The sequence below is a fragment of the Ammospiza caudacuta genome, chromosome 5 (assembly GCF_027887145.1).
Source record: "Ammospiza caudacuta isolate bAmmCau1 chromosome 5, bAmmCau1.pri, whole genome shotgun sequence".
Lineage (NCBI taxonomy): Eukaryota > Metazoa > Chordata > Aves > Passeriformes > Passerellidae > Ammospiza > Ammospiza caudacuta.
In genome coordinates this window covers 21417539-21431368 of record NC_080597.1, presented here as the reverse complement: position 1 = coordinate 21431368, position 13830 = coordinate 21417539, and positions in this window count along the sequence as shown.

Genomic DNA, 13830 nt, shown 5'->3' with positions numbered 1-13830 from the left:
GCCGCGCTAAGAGAGCACTGTGACCGGTACAATCGTCTTTGCGCGAAGAAGCCGCTTCTTCGGCTCCAGGAGCCGGAGAGAGCGGCTGCATCGGTAAGGTGAAGAAGGATGCTGTATTACATTGGGATTGTGTGCGCAGCTTGCCAAGTGATAGAAAACAGTACCTTACCACTCTCCTGACTTTTCCAATCACATGAATATTCGATTGGAAGCTCTTTTGGACAACTTTTCTTTTCTTCATGCCAAGATTTGGCAGACCTCCGTGCAACGTTAGAACACGATGGGAGATGTTTTCTGTGTTGGCACACTTTCTCCTTGCCAGACGTAGTGGAAAAGCCTTTTGCTAAGATGTAGACCACAAAAGACGCTAAAGACGAAGGTACGATGCTCTCCGGAGCTAAGAGCCGCTCCCGGGCTTCTTTCGGCAGAAGCCGCGCTAAGAGAGCACTGTGACCGGTACAATCGTCTTTGCGCAAAGAAGCCGCTTCTTCGGCTCCAGGAGCCGGAGAGAGCGGCAGCTTCGGAAATGTGAAGAAGGATGCTGTATTACATTGGGATTGTGTGCGCAGCTTGCCAACTGATAGAAAACAGTACCTTACCACTCTCCTGACTTTTCCAATCACATGAATATTCGATTGGAAGCTGTTTTGGACAACTTTTCTTCTCTTCGTGTCAAACACTTGGCAGACCTCCGTGCAACGTTAGAACACGATGGGAGATGTTTTCTGTGTTGGCACACTTTCTCCTTGCCAGACGTAGTGGAAAAGCTTTTTGCTAAGATGTAGACCACAAAAGACGCTAAAGACGGAGGTACGATGCTCTCCGGAGCTAAGAGCCGCTCCCGGGCTTCTTTCGGCAGAAGCCGCGCTAAGAGAGCACTGTGACCGGTACAATCGTCTTTGCGCGAAGAAGCCGCTTCTTCGGCTCCAGGAGCCGGAGAGAGCGGCAGCATTGGTAAGGTGAAGAAGGATGCTGTATTACATTGGGATTGTGTGCGCAGCTTGCCAACTGATAGAAAACAGTACCTTACCATTCTCCTGACTTTTGTAATCACATGAATATTCGATTGGAAGCTGTTTTGGACAACTTTTCTTCTCTTCTTGTCAAACACTTGGCAGACCTCCGTGCAACGTCCAGAACACGATGGGAGATGTTTTCTGTGCTGGCGCAGGTTTTCCTTGCCAGACATAGTGGAAAAGCTTTCTGCTAAGATGTAGACCACAAAAGACGCTAAAGACGAAGGTACGATGCTCTCCGGAGCTAAGAGCCGCTCCCGGGCTTCTTTCGGCAGAAGCCGCGCTAAGAGAGCACTGTGACCGGTACAATCGTCTTTGCGCGAAGAAGCCGCTTCTTCGGCTCCAGGAGCCCGAGAGAGCGGCAGCATCGGAAAGGTGAAGAAGGATGCTGTACAACACTGGGATTGTGTGCGCAGCTTGCCAACTGATAGAAAACAGTACCTTACCACTCTCCTGACTTTTCCAATCACATGAATATTCGATTGGAAGCTGTTTTGGACAACTTTTCTTTTCTTCATGCCAAGCACTTGGCAGACCTCCGTGCAACGTTAGAACACGATGGGAGATGTTTTCTGTGCTGGCGCAGGTTTTCCTTGCCAGACGTAGTGGAAAAGCTTTTTGCTAAGATGTAGACCACAAAAGACGCTAAAGACGAAGGTACGATGCTCTCCGGAGCTAAGAGCCGCTCCCGGGCTTCTTTCGGCAGAAGCCGCGCTAAGAGAGCACTGTGACCGGTACAATCGTCTTTGCGCGAAGAAGCCGCTTCTTCGGCTCCAGGATCCGGAGGGAGCGGCAGCTTCGGAAATGTGAAGAAGGATGCTGTATTACATTGGGATTGTGTGCGCAGCTTGCCAACTGATAGAAAACAGTACCTTACCACTCTCCTGACTTTTCCAATCACATGAATATTCAATTGGAAGCTGTTTTGGACAACATTTCTTCTCTTCATGCCAAGCACTTGGCAGACCTCCGTGCAACGGTAGAACACGATGGGAGTTGTTTTCTGTGCTGGAACACTTTCTCCTTGCCAGACGTAGTGGAAAAGCTTTTTGCTAAGATGTAGACCACAAAAGACGCTAAAGACGAAGGTACGATGCTCTCCGGAGCTAAGAGCCGCTCCCGGGCTTCTTTCGGCAGAAGCCGCGCTAAGAGAGCACTGTGAGCGGTACAATCGTCTTTGCGCGAAGAAGCCGCTTCTTCGGCTCCAGGAGCCGGAGAGAGCGGCAGCATCGGAAAGGTGAAGAAGGATGCTGTATTACATTGGGATTGTGTGCGCAGCTTGCCAACTGATAGTAACCAGTACCTTACCACTCTCCTGACTTTTCCAATCACATGAATATTCGATTGGAAGCTCTTTTGGACAACTTTTCTTCTCTTCATGCCAAGCACTTTGCAGACATCCGTGCAACGTTAGAACACGATGGGAGATGTTTTCTGTGCTGGCACACTTCCTCCTTGCCAGACATAGTGGAAAAGCTTTTTGCTAAGATGTAGACCACAAAAGACGCTAAAGACGAAGGTACGATGCTCTCCGGAGCTAAGAGCCGCTCCCGGGCTTCTTTCGGCAGAAACCGCGCTAAGAGAACACTGTGACCGGTACAATCGTCTTTGCGCGAAGAAGCCGCTTCTTCGGCTCCAGGAGCCGGAGAGAGCGGCTGCATTGGTAAGGTGAAGAAGGATGCTGTATTACATTGGGATTGTGTGCGCAGCTTGCCAACTGATAGAAAACAGTACCTTACCACTCTCCTGACTTTTCCAATCACATGAATATTCGATTGGAAGCACTTTTGGACAACTTTACTTTTCTTCATGCCAAGCTTTTGGCAGACCTCCGTGCAACGTTAGAACACGATGGGAGATGTTTTCTGTGTTGGCACACTTTCACCTTGCCAGACGTAGTGGAAAAGCTTTTTTCTAAGATGTAGACCACAAAATACGCTAAAGACGAAGGTACGATGCTCTCCGGAGCTAAGAGCCGCTCCCGGGCTTCTTTCGGCAGAAGCCGCGCTAAGAGAGCACTGTGACCGGTACAATCGTCTTTGCGCGAAGAAGCCGCTTCTTCGGCTCCAGGATCCCAAGAGAACGGCAGCTTCGGAAATGTGAAGAAGGATGCTGTATTACATTGGGATTGTGTGCGCAGCTTGCCAACTGATAGAAAACAGTACCTTACCACTCTCCTGACTTTTCCAATCACATGAATATTCGATTGGAAGCTGTTTTGGACAACTTTTCTTCTCTTCTTGTCAAACACTTGGCAGACCTCCGTGCAACGTTAGAACACGATGGGAGATGTTTTCTGTGTTGGCACACTTTCTCCTTGCCAGACGTAGTGGAAAAGCTTTTTGCTAAGATGTAGACCACAAAAGACGCTAAAGACGGAGGTACGATGCTCTCCGGAGCTAAGAGCCGCTCCCGGGCTTCTTTCGGGAGAAGCCGCGCTAAGAGACCACTGTGACCGGTACAATCGTCTTTGCGCGAAGAAGCCGCTTCTTCGGCTCCAGGAGCCGGAGAGAGCGGCAGCATTGGTAAGGTGAAGAAGGATGCTGTATTACATTGGGATTGTGTGCGCAGCTTGCCAACTGATAGAAAACAGTACCTTACCACTCTCCTGACTTTTCCAATCACATGAATATTCGATTGGAAGCTGTTTTGGACAACTTTTCTTCTCTTCTTGTCAAACACTTGGCAGACCTCCGTGCAACGTTAGAACACGATGGGAGATGTTTTCTGTGCTGGCGCAGCTTTTCCTTGCCAGACGTATTGGAAAAGCTTTTTGCTAAGATGTAGACCACAAAAGACGCTAAAGACGAAGGTACGATGCTCTCCGGAGCTAAGAGCCGCTCCCGGGCTTCTTTCGGCAGAAGCCGCGCTAAGAGAGCACTGTGACCGGTACAATCGTCTTTGCGCGAAGAAGCCGCTTCTTCGGCTCCAGGATCCGGAGAGAGCGGCAGCTTCGGAAATGTGAAGAAGGATGCTGTATTACATTGGGATTGTGTGCGCAGCTTGCCAACTGATAGAAAACAGTACCTTACCACTCTCCTGACTTTTCCAATCACATGAATATTCAATTGGAAGCTGTTTTGGACAACTTTTCTTTTCTTCATGCCAAGCACTTGGCAGACCTCCGTGCAACGGTAGAACACGATGGGAGTTGTTTTCTGTGCTGGCACACTTTCTCCTTGCCAGACGTAGTGGAAAAGCTTTTTGCTAAGATGTAGACCACAAAAGACGCTAAAGACGAAGGTACGATGCTCTCCGGAGCTAAGAGCCGCTCCCGGGCTTCTTTCGGCAGAAGCCGCGCTAAGAGAGCACTGTGACCGGTACAATCGTCTTTGCGCGAAGAAGCCGCTTCTTCGGCTCCAGGAGCCGGAGAGAGCGGCAGCATCGGAAAGGTGAAGAAGGATGCTGTATTACATTGGGATTGTGTGCGCAGCTTGCCAACTGATAGTAACCAGTACCTTACCACTCTCCTGACTTTTCCAATCACATGAATATTCGATTGGAAGCTCTTTTGGACAACTTTTCTTCTCTTCATGCCAAGCACTTGGCAGACATCCGTGCAACGTTAGAACACGATGGGAGATGTTTTCTGTGCTGGCACACTTCCTCCTTGCCAGACATAGTGGAAAAGCTTTTTGCTAAGATGTAGACCACAAAAGACGCTAAAGACGAAAGTACGATGCTCTCCGGAGCTAAGAGCCGCTCCCGGGCTTCTTTCGGCAGAAGCCGCGCTAAGAGAACACTGTGACCGGTACAATCGTCTTTGCGCGAAGAAGCCGCTTCTTCGGCTCCAGGAGCCGGAGAGAGCGGCAGCTTCAGAAAGGTGAAGAAGGATGCTGTATTACACTGGGATTGTGTGCGCAGCTTGCCAACTGATAGAAAACAGTACCTTACCACTCTCCTGACTTTTCCAATCACATGAATATTCGATTGGAAGCTCTTTTGGACAGCTTTTCTTTTCTTCATGCCAAACACTTGCAGACCTCCGTGCAACGTCCAGAACACGATGGGAGATGTTTTCTGTGCTGGCACACTTTCTCCTTGCCAGACGTAGTGGAAAAGCTTTTTGCTAAGATGTAGACCACAAAAGACGCTAAAGACGAAGGTACGATGCTCTCCGGAGCTAAGAGCCGCTCCCGGGCTTCTTTCGGCAGAAGCCGCGCTAAGAGAGCAGTGTTAGCGGTACAATCGTCTTTGCGCGAAGAAGCCGCTTCTTCGGCTCCAGGAGCCGGAGAGAGCGGCAGCTTCGGAAAGGTGAAGAAGGATACTGTATTACATTGGGATTGTGTGCGCAGCTTGCCAACTGATAGAAAACAGTACCTTACCACTCTCCTGACTTTTCCAATCACATGAATATTCGATTGGAAGCTGTTTTGGACAACTTTTCTTCTCTTCTTGTCAAACACTTGGCAGACCTCCGTGCAACGTTAGAACACGATGGGAGATGTTTTCTGTGCTGGCACACTTTCTCCTTGCCAGACGTAGTGGAAAAGCTTTTTGCTAAGATGTAGACCACAAAAGACGCTAAAGACGAAGGTACGATGCTCTCCGGAGCTAAGAGCCGCTCCCGGGCTTCTTTCGGCAGAAGCCGCGCTAAGAGAGCACTGTGACCGGTACAATCGTCTTTGCGCGAAGAAGCCGCTTCTTCGGCTCCAGGAGCCGGAGAGAGCGGCAGCATCGGAAACGTGAAGAAGGATGCTGTATTACATTGGGATTGTGTGCGCAGCTTGCCAACTGATAGAAAACAGTACCTTACCACTCTCCTGACTTTTCCAATCACATGAATATTCGATTGGAAGCTCTTTTGGACAACTTTTCTTTTCTTCATGCCAAGCTTTTGGCAGACCTCCGTGCAACGTTAGAACACGATGGGAGATGTTTTCTGTGTTGGCACACTTTCTCCTTGCCAGACGTAGTGCAAAAGCCTTTTGCTAAGATGTAGACCACAAAAGACGCTAAAGACGAAGGTACGATGCTCTCCGGAGCTAAGAGCCGCTCCCGGGCTTCTTTCGGCAGAAGCCGCGCTAAGAGAGCACTGTGACCGGTACAATCGTCTTTGCGCGAAGAAGCCGCTTCTTCGGCTCCAGGAGCCGGAGAGAGCGGCAGCATCGGAAATGTGAAGAAGGATGCTGTATTACATTGGGATTGTGTGTGCAGCTTGCCAACTGATAGAAAACAGTACCTTACCACTCTCCTGACTTTTCCAATCACATGAATATTCGATTGGAAGCTGTTTTGGACAACTTTTCTTCTCTTCTTGTCAAACACTTGGCAGACCTCCGTGCAACGTTAGAACACGATGGGAGATGTTTTCTGTGTTGGCACACTTTCTCCTTGCCAGACGTAGTGGAAAAGCTTTTTGCTAAGATGTAGACCACAAAAGACGCTAAAGACGGAGGTACGATGCTCTCCGGAGCTAAGAGCCGCTCCCGGGCTTCTTTCGGCAGAAGCCGCGCTAAGAGAGCACTGTGACCGGTACAATCGTCTTTGCGCGAAGAAGCCGCTTCTTCGGCTCCAGGAGCCGGAGAGAGCGGCTGCATTGGTAAGGTGAAGAAGGATGCTGTATTACATTGGGATTGTGTGCGCAGCTTGCCAACTGATAGAAAACAGTACCTTACCACTCTCCTGACTTTTCCAATCACATGAATATTCGATTGGAAGCTGTTTTGGACAACTTTTCTTCTCTTCTTGTCAAACACTTGGCAGACCTCCGTGCAACGTCCAGAACACGATGGGAGATGTTTTCTGTGCTGGCGCAGGTTTTCCTTGCCAGACATAGTGGAAAAGCTTTCTGCTAAGATGTAGACCACAAAAGACGCTAAAGACGAAGGTACGATGCTCTCCGGAGCTAAGAGCCGCTCCCGGGCTTCTTTCGGCAGAAGCCGCGCTAAGAGAGCACTGTGACCGGTACAATCGTCTTTGCGCGAAGAAGCCGCTTCTTCGGCTCCAGGAGCCCAAGAGAGCGGCAGCTTCGGAAAGGTGAAGAAGGATGCTGTATTACATTGGGATTGTGTGCGCAGCTTGCCAACTGATAGAAAACAGTACCTTACCACTCTCCTGACTTTTCCAATCACATGAATATTCGATTGGAAGCTGTTTTGGACAACTTTTCTTTTCTTCATGCCAAGCACTTGGCAGACCTCCGTGCAACGTCCAGAACACGATGGGAGATGTTTTCTGTGCTGGCACACTTTCTCCTTGCCAGACATAGTGGAAAAGCTTTCTGCTAAGATGTAGACCACAAAAGACGCTAAAGACGAAGGTACGATGCTCTCCGGAGCTAAGAGCCGCTCCCGGGCTTCTTTCGGCAGAAGCCGCGCTAAGAGAGCACTGTGACCGGTACAATCGTCTTTGCGCGAAGAAGCCGCTTCTTCGGCTCCAGGAGCCCGAGAGAGCGGCAGCATCGGAAAGGTGAAGAAGGATGCTGTACAACACTGGGATTGTGTGCGCAGCTTGCCAACTGATAGAAAACAGTACCTTACCACTCTCCTGACTTTTCCAATCACATGAATATTCGATTGGAAGCTGTTTTGGACAACTTTTCTTTTCTTCATGCCAAACACTTGGCAGACCTCCGTGCAACGTCCAGAACACGATGGGAGATGTTTTCTGTGCTGGCGCAGGTTTTCCTTGCCAGACGTAGTGGAAAAGATTTTTGCTAAGATGTAGACCACAAAAGACGCTAAAGACGAAGGTACGATGCTCTCCGGAGCTAAGAGCCGCTCCCGGGCTTCTTTCGGCAGAAGCCGCGCTAAGAGAGCACTGTGAGCGGTACAATCGTCTTTGCGCGAAGAAGCCGCTTCTTCGGCTCCAGGATCCGGAGGGAGCGGCAGCTTCGGAAATGTGAAGAAGGATGCTGTATTACATTGGGATTGTGTGCGCAGCTTGCCAACTGATAGAAAACAGTACCTTACCACTCTCCTGACTTTTCCAATCACATGAATATTCAATTGGAAGCTGTTTTGGACAACTTTTCTTTTCTTCATGCCAAGCACTTGGCAGACCTCCGTGCAACGGTAGAACACGATGGGAGTTGTTTTCTGTGCTGGCACACTTTCTCCTTGCCAGACGTAGTGGAAAAGCTTTTTGCTAAGATGTAGACCACAAAAGACGCTAAAGACGAAGGTACGATGCTCTCCGGAGCTAAGAGCCGCTCCCGGGCTTCTTTCGGCAGAAGCCGCGCTAAGAGAGCACTGTGAGCGGTACAATCGTCTTTGCGCGAAGAAGCCGCTTCTTCGGCTCCAGGAGCCGGAGAGAGCGGCAGCATCGGAAAGGTGAAGAAGGATGCTGTATTACATTGGGATTGTGTGCGCAGCTTGCCAACTGATAGAAAAGAGTACCTTACCACTCTCCTGACTTTTCCAATCACATGAATATTCGATTGGAAGCTGTTTTGGACAACTTTTCTTCTCTTCATGCCAAGCACTTGGCAGACCTCCGTGCAACGTTAGAACACGATGGGAGATGTTTTCTGTGCTGGCACACTTCCTCCTTGCCAGACAGAGTGGAAAAGCTTTTTGCTAAGATGTAGACCACAAAAGACGCTAAAGACGAAGGTACGATGCTCTCCGGAGCTAAGAGCCGCTCCCGGGCTTCTTTCGGCAGAAGCCGCGCTAAGAGAACACTGTGACCGGTACAATCGTCTTTGCACGAGGAAGCCGCTTCTTCGGCTCCAGGAGCCGGAGAGAGCGTCAGCTTCGGAAAGGTGAAGAAGGATGCTGTACAACACTGGGATTGTGTGCGCAGCTTGCCAAGTGATAGAAAACAGTACCTTACCACTCTCCTGACTTTTCCAATCACATGAATATTCGATTGGAAGCTCTTTTGGACAACTTTTCTTTTCTTCATGCCAAGCACTTGGCAGACCTCCGTGCAACACTAGAACACGATGGGAGATGTTTTCTGTGCTGGCACACTTTCTCCTTGCCAGACGTAGTGGAAAAGCTTTTTGCTAAGATGTAGACCACAAAAGACGCTAAAGACGAAGGTACGATGCTCTCCGGAGCTAAGAGCCGCTCCCGGGCTTCTTTCGGCAGAAGCCGCGCTAAGAGAGCACTGTGACCGGTACAATCGTCTTTGCGCGAAGAAGCCGCTTCTTCGGCTCCAGGAGCCGGAGAGAGCGGCAGCTTCAGAAAGGTGAAGAAGGATGCTGTATTACACAGGGATTGTGTGCGCAGCTTGCCAACTGATAAAAAACAGTACCTTACCACTCTCCTGACTTTTCCAATCACATGAATATTCGATTGGAAGCTCTTTTGGACAGCTTTTCTTTTCTTCATGCCAAACACTTGCAGACCTCCGTGCAACGTCCAGAACACGATGGGAGATGTTTTCTGTGCTGGCACACTTTCTCCTTGCCAGACGTAGTGGAAAAGCTTTTTGCTAAGATGTAGACCACAAAAGACGCTAAAGACGAAGGTACGATGCTCTCCGGAGCTAAGAGCCGCTCCCGGGCTTCTTTCGGCAGAAGCCGCGCTAAGAGAGCACTGTGACCGGTACAATCGTCTTTGCGCGAAGAAGCCGCTTCTTCGGCTCCAGGAGCCGGAGAGAGCGGCAGCTTCGGAAAGGTGAAGAAGGATGCTGTATTACATTGGGATTGTGTGCGCAGCTTGCCAACTGATAGTAACCAGTACCTTACCACTCTCCTGACTTTTCCAATCACATGAATATTCGATTGGAAGCTGTTTTGGACAACTTTTCTTCTCTTCTTGTCAAGCACTTGGCAGACATCCGTGCAACGTTAGAACACGATGGGAGATGTTTTCTGTGTTGGCACACTTTCTCCTTGCCAGACGTAGTGGAAAAGCTTTTTGCTAAGATGTAGACCACAAAAGACGCTAAAGACGAAGGTACGATGCTCTCCGGAGCTAAGAGCCGCTCCCGGGCTTCTTTCGGCAGAAGCCGCGCTAAGAGAGCACTGTGACCGGTACAATCGTCTTTGCGCGAAGAAGCCGCTTCTTCGGCTCCAGGAGCCGGAGAGGACGGCTGCATCGGAACGGTGAAGAAGGATGCTGTATTACATTGGGATTGTGTGCGCAGCTTGCCAACTGATAGTAAACAGTACCTTACCACTCTCCTGACTTTTCCAATCACATGAATATTCGATTGGAAGCTGTTTTGGACAACTTTTCTTCTCTTCTTGTCAAACACTTGGCAGACCTCCGTGCAACGTTAGAACACGATGGGAGATGTTTTCTGTGCTGGCACACTTTCTCCTTGCCAGACGTAGTGGAAAAGATTTTTGCTAAGATGTAGACCACAAAAGACGCTAAAGACGAAGGTACGATGCTCTCCGGAGCTAAGAGCCGCTCCCGGGCTTCTTTCGGCAGAAGCCGCGCTAAGAGAGCACTGTGACCGGTACAATCGTCTTTGCGCGAAGAAGCCGCTTCTTCGGCTCCAGGAGCCCGAGAGAGCGGCTGCATTGGTAAGGTGAAGAAGGATGCTGTATTACATTGGGATTGTGTGCGCAGCTTGCCAACTGATAGAAAACAGTACCTTACCACTCTCCTGACTTTTCCAATCACATGAATATTCGATTGGAAGCTCTTTTGGACAACTTTTCTTTTCTTCATGCCAAGCTTTTGGCAGACCTCCGTGCAACGTTAGAACACGATGGGAGATGTTTTCTGTGTTGGCACACTTTCTCCTTGCCAGACGTAGTGGAAAAGCCTTTTGCTAAGATGTAGACCACAAAAGACGCTAAAGACGAAGGTACGATGCTCTCCGGAGCTAAGAGCCGCTCCCGGGCTTCTTTCGGCAGAAGCCGCGCTAAGAGAGCACTGTGACCGGTACAATCGTCTTTGCGCGAAGAAGCCGCTTCTTCGGCTCCAGGAGCCGGAGAGAGCGGCAGCTTCGGAAATGTGAAGAAGGATGCTGTATTACATTGGGATTGTGTGCGCAGCTTGCCAACTGATAGTAACCAGTACCTTACCACTCTCCTGACTTTTCCAATCACATGAATATTCAATTGGAAGCTCTTTTGGACAACTTTTCTTTTCTTCATGCCAAGCACTTGGCAGACCTCCGTGCAACGTCCAGAACACGATGGGAGATGTTTTCTGTGTTGGCACACTTTCTCCTTGCCAGACATAGTGGAAAAGCTTTCTGCTAAGATGTAGACCACAAAAGACGCTAAAGACGAAGGTACGATGCTCTCCGGAGCTAAGAGCCGCTCCCGGGCTTCTTTCGGCAGAAGCCGCGCTAAGAGAGCACTGTGACCGGTACAATCGTCTTTGCGCGAAGAAGCCGCTTCTTCGGCTCCAGGATCCGGAGGGAGCGGCAGCATCGGAAAGGTGAAGAAGGATGCTGTATTACATTGGGATTGTGTGCGCAGCTTGCCAACTGATAGAAAACAGTACCTTACCACTCTCCTGACTTTTCCAATCACATGAATATTCAATTGGAAGCTGTTTTGGACAACTTTTCTTTTCTTCATGCCAAGCACTTGGCAGACCTCCGTGCAACGGTAGAACACGATGGGAGTTGTTTTCTGTGCTGGCACACTTTCTCCTTGCCAGACGTAGTGGAAAAGCTTTTTGCTAAGATGTAGACCACAAAAGACGCTAAAGACGAAGGTACGATGCTCTCCGGAGCTAAGAGCCGCTCCCGGGCTTCTTTCGGCAGAAGCCGCGCTAAGAGAGCACTGTGACCGGTACAATCGTCTTTGCGCGAAGAAGCCGCTTCTTCGGCTCCAGGAGCCGGAGAGAGCGGCTGCATTGGTAAGGTGAAGAAGGATGCTGTATTACATTGGGATTGTGTGCGCAGCTTGCCAACTGATAGAAAACAGTACCTTACCACTCTCCTGACTTTTCCAATCACATGAATATTCGATTGGAAGCTCTTTTGGACAACTTTTCTTTTCTTCATGCCAAGCTTTTGGCAGACCTCCGTGCAACGTTAGAACACGATGGGAGATGTTTTCTGTGTTGGCACACTTTCTCCTTGCCAGACGTAGTGGAAAAGCCTTTTGCTAAGATGTAGACCACAAAAGACGCTAAAGACGAAGGTACGATGCTCTCCGGAGCTAAGAGCCGCTCCCGGGCTTCTTTCGGCAGAAGCCGCGCTAAGAGAGCACTGTGACCGGTACAATCGTCTTTGCGCGAAGAAGCCGCTTCTTCGGCTCCAGGAGCCGGAGAGAGCGGCAGCTTCGGAAAGGTGAAGAAGGATGCTGTATTACATTGGGATTGTGTGCGCAGCTTGCCAACTGATAGAAAACAGTACCTTACCACTCTCCTGACTTTTCCAATCACATGAATATTCGATTGGAAGCTCTTTTGGACAACTTTTCTTTTCTTCATGCCAAGCACTTGGCAGACCTCCGTGCAACGTCCAGAACACGATGGGAGATGTTTTCTGTGTTGGCACACTTTCTCCTTGCCAGACATAGTGGAAAAGCTTTCTGCTAAGATGTAGACCACAAAAGACGCTAAAGACGAAGGTACGATGCTCTCCGGAGCTAAGAGCCGCTCCCGGGCTTCTTTCGGCAGAAGCCGCGCTAAGAGAGCACTGTGACCGGTACAATCGTCTTTGCGCGAAGAAGCCGCTTCTTCGGCTCCAGGAGCCGGAGAGAGCGGCAGCTTCGGAAAGGTGAAGAAGGATGCTGTATTACATTGGGATTGTGTGCGCAGCTTGCCAACTGATAGAAAACAGTACCTTACCACTCTCCTGACTTTTCCAATCACATGAATATTCGATTGGAAGCTGTTTTGGACAACTTTTCTTCTCTTATTGTCAAACACTTGGCAGACCTCCGTGCAACGTTAGAACACGATGGGAGATGTTTTCTGTGCTGGCACACTTCCTCCTTGCCAGACGTAGTGGAAAAGCTTTTTGCTAAGATGTAGACCACAAAAGACGCTAAAGAGGAAGGTACGATGCTCTCCGGAGCTAAGAGCCGCTCCCGGGCTTCTTTCGGCAGAAGCCGCGCTAAGAGAGCACTGTGACCGGTACAATCGTCTTTGCGCGAAGAAGCCGCTTCTTCGGCTCCAGGATCCGGAGGGAGCGGCAGCTTCGGAAATGTGAAGAAGGATGCTGTATTACATTGGGATTGTGTGCGCAGCTTGCCAACTGATAGAAAACAGTACCTTACCACTCTCCTGACTTTTCCAATCACATGAATATTCAATTGGAAGCTGTTTTGGACAACTTTTCTTTTCTTCATGCCAAGCACTTGGCAGACCTCCGTGCAACGGTAGAACACGATGGGAGTTGTTTTCTGTGCTGGCACACTTTCTCCTTGCCAGACGTAGTGGAAAAGCTTTTTGCTAAGATGTAGACCACAAAAGACGCTAAAGACGAAGGTACGATGCTCTCCGGAGCTAAGAGCCGCTCCCGGGCTTCTTTCGGCAGAAGCCGCGCTAAGAGAGCACTGTGACCGGTACAATCGTCTTTGCGCGAAGAAGCCGCTTCTTCGGCTCCAGGAGCCGGAGAGAGCGGCAGCATCGGAAAGGTGAAGAAGGATGCTGTATTACATTGGGATTGTGTGCGCAGCTTGCCAACTGATAGTAACCAGTACCTTACCACTCTCCTGACTTTTCCAATCACATGAATATTCGATTGGAAGCTGTTTTGGACAACTTTTCTTCTCTTCATGCCAAGCACTTGGCAGACCTCCGTGCAACGTTAGAACACAATGGGAGATGTTTTCTGTGCTGGCACACTTCCTCCTTGCCAGACATAGTGGAAAAGCTTTCTGCTAAGATGTAGACCACAAAAGACGCTAAAGACGAAGGTACGATGCTCTCCGGAGCTAAGAGCCGCTCCCGGGCTTCTTTCGGCAGAAGCCGCGCTAAGAGAGCACTGTGACCGGTACAAT